Source organism: Oncorhynchus nerka, linkage group LG15 (assembly GCF_034236695.1).
Source record: "Oncorhynchus nerka isolate Pitt River linkage group LG15, Oner_Uvic_2.0, whole genome shotgun sequence".
In the NCBI taxonomy this organism is placed as follows: domain Eukaryota; kingdom Metazoa; phylum Chordata; class Actinopteri; order Salmoniformes; family Salmonidae; genus Oncorhynchus; species Oncorhynchus nerka.
In genome coordinates, this window is record NC_088410.1 from 101,263,830 (window position 1) to 101,273,066 (window position 9,237).

Here is a 9,237-nt window from a genome sequence, read left to right on the forward strand (position 1 = left end):
GTGTTCTCAACTAGCCTACCTGGTTAAATAAAGGTGTTCTCAACTAGCCTACCTGGTTAAATAAAGGTGTTCTCAACTGGCCTACCTGGTTAAATAAAGGTGTTCTCAACTAGCCTACCTGGTTAAATAAAGGTGTTCTCAACTAGCCTACCTGGTTAAATAAAGGTGTTCTCAACTAGCCTACCTGGTTAAATAAAGGTGTTCTCAACTAGCCTACCTGGTTAAATAAAGGTGTTCTCAACTAGCCTACCTGGTTAAATAAAAGGTGTTCTCAACTAGCCTACCTGGTTAAATAAAGGTGTTCTCAACTGGCCTACCTGGTTAAATAAAGGTGTTCTCAACTAGCCTACCTGGTTAAATAAAGGTGTTCTCAACTAGCCTACCTGGTTAAATAAAGGTGTTCTCAACTAGCCTACCTGGTTAAATAAAGGTGTTCTCAACTAGCCTACCTGGTTAAATAAAGGTGTTCTCAACTAGCCTACCTGGTTAAATAAAGGTGTTCTCAACTAGCCTACCTGGTTAAATAAAGGTGTTCTCAACTAGCCTACCTGGTTAAATAAAGGTGTTCTCAACTGGCCTACCTGGTTAAATAAAGGTGTTCTCAACTAGCCTACCTGGTTAAATAAAGGTGTTCTCAACTAGCCTACCTGGTTAAATAAAGGTGTTCTCAACTAGCCTACCTGGTTAAATAAAGGTGTTCTCAACTGGCCTACCTGCTTAAATAAAGGTGTTCTCAACTGGCCTACCTGGTTAAATAAAGGTGTTCTCAACTAGCCTACCTGGTTAAATAAAGGTGTTCTCAACTGGCCTACCTGGTTAAATAAAGGTGTTCTCAACTAGCCTACCTGGTTAAATAAAGGTGTTCTCAACTGGCCTACCTGGTTAAATAAAGGTGTTCTCAACTAGCCTACCTGGTTAAATAAAGGTGTTCTCAACTAGCCTACCTGGTTAAATAAAGGTGTTCTCAACTAGCCTACCTGGTTAAATAAAGGTGTTCTCAACTGGCCTACCTGGTTAAATAAAGGTGTTCTCAACTAGCCTACCTGGTTAAATAAAGGTGTTCTCAACTAGCCTACCTGGTTAAATAAAGGTGTTCTCAACTAGCCTACCTGGTTAAATAAAAGGTGTTCTCAACTAGCCTACCTGGTTAAATAAAGGTGTTCTCAACTAGCCTACCTGGTTAAATAAAGGTGTTCTCAACTAGCCTACCTGGTTAAATAAAGGTGTTCTCAACTAGCCTACCTGGTTAAATAAAGGTGTTCTCAACTAGCCTACCTGGTTAAATAAAGGTGTTCTCAACTAGCCTACCTGGTTAAATAAAGGTGAAATAAAAAAATAAAAAATATGGGAGAGAGAGAGAGACTGGATGTATGAATCGTAAAACATCGTGGTAATGGATTCCATGGTTGTGATTCCAGGTTTGATTGTTTATGTAACACCAGTGAATTTGAGCACTTTCAATTGTGTGGAACCATGTTAGGTATTTAAAGTTTAAAAGCAACCTCTATAGAAAAACATAACTGCATATGTTTCGGGAAGTCAGCTAGGTTGAATTTGGTTATTCAAACTTTTCCCCTGATACGTAGACATGCGTGCTTAAGTAGGATTCTTCATTCCGGGACGGATGGAAGTTATCTAAAATAAGTCAATTAAAGGAGCCATGGGAGAATGCGAATGCATATTTATTAAATATCGGGGATTAAATTACGGATTTCTTACACTGAGAAATGTACGACATTTGCGGCAGAGGGGAAAAAGTAATACAATAATGTTATCGGGTAAATTGTATCTAAGGGTAGCATGTTCATTTAAGTAAACATATACATTGACGTTGTTTAAAACTTATGATTAATGATTTTAGTTAAAGGGGAATTATCATTAGGTTTAGTTTATAGTTCACTTTTGAGTTTCTGAATCGGAATTAGCATAGTGAATGCTAGTTAGGAGTGTTGTGTTCTTCTGGGAATATTGATGTTTAGGTGTCTCAATTTTAGATGTTTCCTGGGATTATAATCTTGGGGAGAATGAGGCCATAAACGACCAAATTAAAACAGGTCTGCAAGTATATACACATAAAACCATTGTTAGGACTGTTTGTTTTAGTGCAAAGTTATTTTAAAGAGGCACGCTCACATATGGAACTTTATGAGTTTTTAGTTTATGAGTTTTAATTATACAAGTGAATTTTTTTAATTTTATGACCTATAGATCTTATCGTGACTGTCTTCTGAGGTCTGATCAGCCTCAGGGGAGAGTCATTTGTATAATGAATGTGGTCATATTGAGTTACTAGTTTTAAGGTAATTCATAATAATGGAGTTTTGGTTGAGGGGTTTAGAATTATTGTTTGAACCACAAATGAGAAAGTGGTTCAGGATTCTGTTTTACAACATTAGCTGTGAAGTTTTTGAATGGGCTATTAATGATTTGGTATTGTAACAGAGAAAAAGTCATATTTATCATTGAGAATAAATAGGGGAAGATAAAATAGATTAAGCCAATAGGGCAGGAAATTACATAGAAAAATAAGTTGGAGTTTTTTAAGGGTGATAAATTACTGTAGATAAGGTATTCCACACTTTGCAACACATATTAAATCCATGTTATTGTCAGATAGAATACTGAGGGTCCCCGAAGGAGAGGGCTTGTTAGTGTAGGAAGGATTTTGATATGGTTAGCATTTATCAGACTTTGTTTGATTATTATACGTTTTTAAAAATAGTATTACATTTAACAGGAATATTGGACATCTGTGATGATTTAGGATTATTGATAGGATTAAGATAGATTGATTAAGGAAATGTAAGGACTTTAGAGAAAAGCCGCTCATAGACATGTTTTTTCTAAAATCAATGATTGTAGATCAAGTCAAACAGTTAGAAGCTTAGTGGAATTTGAGAGATATGAGGGTTATCGGAATATATATATTTAAGAAAATATATAAGTAGCACAGATAGTTCTTTAAAGTAGATAAGAAACTTGACAAGAGTATTGTTACAGAATTCACTAAATCTTACCTAAGTCATTGTTTAAGAATAGGCAAGGTTGTTACCTGGGCAGAGTCAGGTAACAAAGGGGGGATGGGTAAATTGTGTTCTAGAATAGGATGTGACCTACGGGATAATTAACTAATAAAAAAATGTGTTTTAGCTAATAAACAGAACAAATGAGAAACTGTTTGTTAACCAAACCTGTATGTCCAAGATTTTATGCACTACAGGTGAACTACAGGTGAAGTCACTCAATCCAGTCCCAGAGGCTTGTTGGGGGGACCATACCAAGGACTCCTGGTGACAGCTAGCTGAAAGAGCTACCCGGATTCCTGACCTTAATGAGGAGACAACAGTCTATATAGGCCCTAATGAGGAGACAACAATCTATATAGGCCCTAATGAGGAGACACCAGTCTATATAGGCCCTAATGAGGAGACACCAGTCTATATAGGCCCTAATGAGGAGACAACAGTCTATATAGACCCTAATGAGGAGACAACAATCTATATAGGCCCTAATGAGGAGACAACAGTCTATATAGACCCTACTGAGGAGACAACAGTCTATATAGACCCTAGTGAGGAGACAACAGTCTATATAGGCCTTAACGAGGAGACAACAGTCTATATAGACCCTAGTGAGGAGACAACAGTCTATATAGACCCTAATGAGGACACAACAGTCTATATAGGCCCTAATGAGGACACAACAGTCTATATAGGCCCTAATGAGGACACAACAGTCTATATAGGCCCTAATGAGGAGACAACAGTCTATATAGGCCCTAATTAGGAGACAATAGTCTATATAGACCCTAATGAGGAGACAACAGTCTATATAGACCCTAGTGAGGAGACAACAGTCTATATAGGCCTTAACGAGGAGACAACAGTCTATATAGACCCTAGTGAGGAGACAACAGTCTATATAGGCCCTAATGAGGAGACAACAGTCTATATAGGCCCTAGTGAGGAGACAACAGTCTATATAGGCCCTAATGAGGAGACAACAGTCTATATAGACCCTAGTGAGGAGACAACAGTCTATATAGACCCTAATGAGGAGACAACAGTCTATATAGACCCTAATGAGGAGACAACAGTCTATATAGGCCCTAATGAGGAGACAACAGTCTATATAGACCCTAGTGAGGAGACAACAGTCTATATAGACCCTAATGAGGAGACAACAGTCTATATAGACCCTAATGAGGAGACAACAGTCTATATAGGCCCTAATGAGGAGACAACAGTCTATATAGACCCTAGTGAGGAGACAACAGTCTATATAGGCCCTAATGAGGAGACAACAGTCTATATAGGCCCTAATGAGGAGACAACAGTCTATATAGGCCCTAATGAGGAGACAACAGTCTATATAGGCCCTAGTGAGGAGACAACAGTCTATATAGTCCCTAGTGAGGAGACAACAGTCTATATAGACCCTTATGAGGAGACAACAGTCTCTATAGACCCTAATGAGGAGACAACAGTCTATTTAGACCCTAATGAGGAGACAACAGTCTATATAGGCCCTAATGAGGAAACAACAGTCTATATAGACCCTAATGAGGAGACAACAGTTTATATAGACCCTAATGAGGAGACAACAGTCTATATAGACCCTAGTGAGGAGACAACAGTCTATATAGACCCTAGTGAGGAGACAACAGTCTATATAGGCGCGAATGAGGAGACAACAGTCTATATAGACCCTAATGAGGAGACAACAGTCTATATAGACCCTAGTGAGGAGACAACAGTCTATATAGGCGCGAATGAGGAGACAACAGTCTATATAGGCCCTAATGAGGAGACAACAGTCTATATAGGCCCTAAAGAGGAGACAACAGTCTATATAGACCCTAGTGAGGAGACAACAGTCTATATAGACCCTAATGAGGAGACAACAGTCTATATAGACCCTAGAGAGGAGACAACAGTCTATATAGACCCTAGTGAGGAGACAACAGTCTATATAGGCCCTAGTGAGGAGACAACAGTCTATATAGACCCTAGTGAGGAGACAACAGTCTATATAGACCCTAGTGAGGAGACAACAGTCTATATAGGCCCTAAAGAGGAGACAACAGTCTATATAGACCCTATATATAATCTTTGTGTTTAATATGTCTATTTTATTTGGATCCCTATTCCATATGTAGTCCACTGCTTATGACCAGAGCCTTTGCCTTTAAAGTAGTGCACTATGTAGGGAATAGTGTTCCATTTGGGACAAACAGGTCTGACGGTAGAGCTGGTTACCGTCCCTGGCTGACAGAATTACTCATCATTTACTGTCATTTAGCTCATGTTGTTTTAGTGTGCAGCTTACTCATGACTTCAGAAAGCAGAAAGATAACCATTAGAAACTAGCAGAAGACTTTGACAAAGATCCATCAGTCTCTTGTTCTGGCCCTTTAATGATAGGAATTCATTTGTGAGATACACCCACATTTCCTGCTTAATTATTTCAGGTGAAATTGTATGTTTCGTTCATGGAATATATTAACCTGCTTCGCAGGCGATTTTAAAGAACAAATGTTTGGTGGCTCTTTATACTTAGTGTTTGTTTGTGTGTGTCTGTTGTGCGTCGTGGCACTTAGCTGACATGGTGAATAGACAAGCGTGTTTCAACTGGAATTTCCAGTTGAACGAAAAAGTAGAGCCGTCATAAACTGTCAATTGAAAAACAATCTGGTTTCAACAGGGAGACTGTTTTCTAATTGACTGGTTAGGGGGGTTGTTTACAAGGTTTCCACTGAACTTGTGACTTGATTTGATTAGAAACATGTGACTTTAAAACTAAAACAACACAGCAGCCTGAAACTCTCCTGATTGGTGTTTCATTCATCAGATGTTTATGGTAAAACAACTGGACAGCCCACTGACTCATTAACACCTGACATTTCCATGGAGCCCTGGGATCCATATACACTATAAAACACCTCATTCACAATATACAGGTAAACTATGTACTGTAAGATAAGTGAGTCATTAAAGGGTCATAGGAGAAGTTCAACAAACTTATTCCATTGAACTGTGTCTCTTATCTAGAAGAGGTTTGGATTCCATTGAACTGATTCTGTACATAAACACTACAATAACCAGGCAAGTACACAGAGAGGGTTCTACAAGTACACAGAGAGTGTTCTACAAGTACACAGAGAGGGTTCTACAAGTACACAGAGAGGTTTCTACAAGTCCACAGAGAGGATATAAAAGTCCACAGAGAGGGTTCTACAAGTCCACAGAGAGGGGTCTACAAGTACACAGAGAGGGGTCTACAAGTACACAGAGAGGGTTCTACAAGTACACAGAGAGGGGTCTACAAGTACACAGAGAGGGTTCTACAAGTCCACAGAGAGGGATCTACAAGCCACAGAGAGGGTTCTACAAGTACACAGAGAGGGTTCTACATTGACACAGAGAGGGTTCTACAAGTACACAGAGAGGGTTCTACATTGACACAGAGAGGGTTCTACAAGTACAGAGAGGGTTCTACAAGTACACAGAGAGGGTTCTACAAGTCCACAGAGAGGATCTACAAGTCCACAGAGAGGATCTACAAGTCCACAGAGAGGGTTGTACAAGTGCTTCCCCCTCTCTAGTGAAAATTCCCCTTCAAATATTGATCTGTCATAAACTGGACTTACACTGAGTGTACCAAACATTAGGAACACCATTTGTACACTCAGTCTATGTCAAGGAAAGAGCATGTGTTCTTAATGTTTTGTACGCTCAGTGTACGTGCCATTTGTAGACAACACCTGCCCTGAAAATGTCATTAAACTGCCCTGGCAATTCTCCTGAAGTGTCCTATTATGCTATAGAAGTGACCTAGAAGTGTTTAACTCGTTCCATGGAACTTTCCTGCCTCACCTGAGAGTAGAGGAGGTGAGAGACCGCCCTTTCTGGGAAAATAACTGAATTTAGTCTCCACCCCCAAAGCTTAAAATAGGAGCACACACACTCTTCTCTCACACACACAGTTTTGTCGTAGGATAGTTGGTCGCTGTGCTGAAAATCTTCCAGAAACTGTAAGTAAAATATTATCTCTCATTGATAATGATAAAAGTGAAAAGGTTTGTCTATATCTGATAACTATGGATGTTATAAATGTGTGTGATATTTTTCAAGATATTTTTTCTTCATGTCTAATCAGAAAAACCTGACAGCCTGTTGATTTAAGATACGTTATCACATTAGATGTGTTTACATAGTGCCAGTGATGAAGTCTCTGAGTCTAATTTAATTTAACATCTTAATGTCTTTTGCAGGTTCCTGACCTACGCTCCTAAGCACAGATCTAGGATCAGCTCATCCTCATCAAATCCAAACCAGGACATTAACAAACCACAAGGGGAACACTAACCTCAGACCAGCGTTTAAACCCCACGTCTTCCGGCCAAGACACTGACACTCCGTCCAGACTTCCTCTGCGCTCCAGCTGTCCATCCATCCATCCGTCCATCTATCCATCCATCCATCCATCCACACCCCAGCCAGCCAGCCATGGGTCTGATGAGCGAGGACATGGAGTGCTGTGTCTGCCTCCAGCCCTACTCTCGCAGGGAGAAGATCCCTCGGATGCTCCACTGTAAGCACACATTCTGTGGGCTGTGCTTGCAGGCGATGTCCAGGCTCCAAAGCGGCCTACTGACAGTCTGCTGCCCCCTGTGCCGTTGGATCACCTGCACCGAGCCCAGCCTCACCCTGCCGGGGTCGCTGTGGGTTAACACTGAGATCTGGGACCAGATACTAGACAGACAACAGGAAGAGGAGGAGGAGGAAGAGGAGGAAGAGTGGAAGGGAGCTAACAGACACACACAGACCACTACACAGTACACATGGTGAGTACCCCAGACAAAGGTGGATGGATTGATAGACTGATTTAGAAACCTGGAGAAACCTTCCTCTGTTCTCGGATCTTCCTAACATTTAGTTCTGTCTCTTTTGTTCTCTATTTCTGCTCTCTCTCTCTCTCTTTCTCTTTCTCTGTCTCTCTCTCTCTTTCTCTCTCTCTCTCTCTCTCTCTCTCTCTCTCTCTCTCTTTCTCTCTCTCTCTCAAAGGCTCAAACTACAGAATTTCCTGAGGAGGATGAAGCACAATGTACTGTAAACCGAGAAGACGAAGAACAGAGTAAGAAGACTGGATTTTCCCATTTCAGAGCAGGAGATACTCATTGAGTAATGAAGCTAATTCATGAAACAGGACCGACTGGTGATTTTCCATCATGAAGCAAGATTGAACCAATTATTCATATGCTTTGTGTTTGATTGACTTTGGTTATGTGTAATGTTCTCAGTCAACTTACCTGGTAAAATAAGGGTTAAATTATAATATTAATAATAGAGGATGGATAGGTGGAGGAAATAAAAAATAAGATATTAAATGGATGGAGGAAGAAAGAAAGATAAAGGAAGTTATGAATAGATGGACAGACAGACAGACAGACAGACAGACAGACAGACAGACAGACAGACAGACAGACAGACAGACAGACAGACAGACAGACCAGACAGACAGACAGACAGACAGACAGACAGACAGACAGACATTTACATATTTATGCTTATTTATTTTCCCTTGTGTACTTTAACCATTTGTACATTGTTACAACACTGTACACTGTACACATATGTTTAATATGACATTTGTAATGTCTTTATTGTTTTGAAACTTCTGTATGTGTAATGTTTACTGTTAATTTTTATTGGATATTTCACTTTTGTATATTATCTACCTCACTTGCTTTGGCAATGTTAACACATGTTTCCCATGCCAATAAAGCCCCTTGAATTGAATTGATAGATAGATAGATAGATAGATAGATAGATAGATAGATAGATAGATAGATAGATAGAAATATAGATAGAGGGGTGAAGGTTAGAGACTGTGTGCTGTACAATGTGTGCTGTGTACAATACAATATGCTGTGATCAATGTTTATAATAGATGTTTAATGATTTGATAAAAGGTGTATTACTGCATGAAGGGAAGTGGAGGTTTAGTATTTATTATGACAAATTTTAAACAGCTTCAATGTTGTCAGATTTTTCTGTTATCAATGTAGCGTGGTTGAACAGACAACACATTACACAGTTTAACAAGTCAAAATCAGGGATGTCTATTTGTTTATCCTCATTGGCACAAGGTAGGCAGGAATTAATTACAATTTTGCAGATTAACACTGGAGTGATAAATGATCAGATGGTCATGTCAGGTAGAGATATTGGTGTG

The 9,237-nt window shown here is 39.5% G+C and overlaps 1 long non-coding RNA gene across 1 annotated transcript; it reads left to right on the plus strand.

Moving 5' to 3' along the window:
- Positions 1–6,959: 6,959 nt before the first annotated feature.
- On the plus strand, positions 6,960–8,548 carry LOC135560265 (uncharacterized). The gene is made up of 3 exons (XR_010458862.1): positions 6,960–7,033; positions 7,274–7,846; positions 8,067–8,548. It is a non-coding gene; the product is annotated as an uncharacterized LOC135560265 (long non-coding RNA).
- Positions 8,549–9,237: the final 689 nt, after the last annotated feature.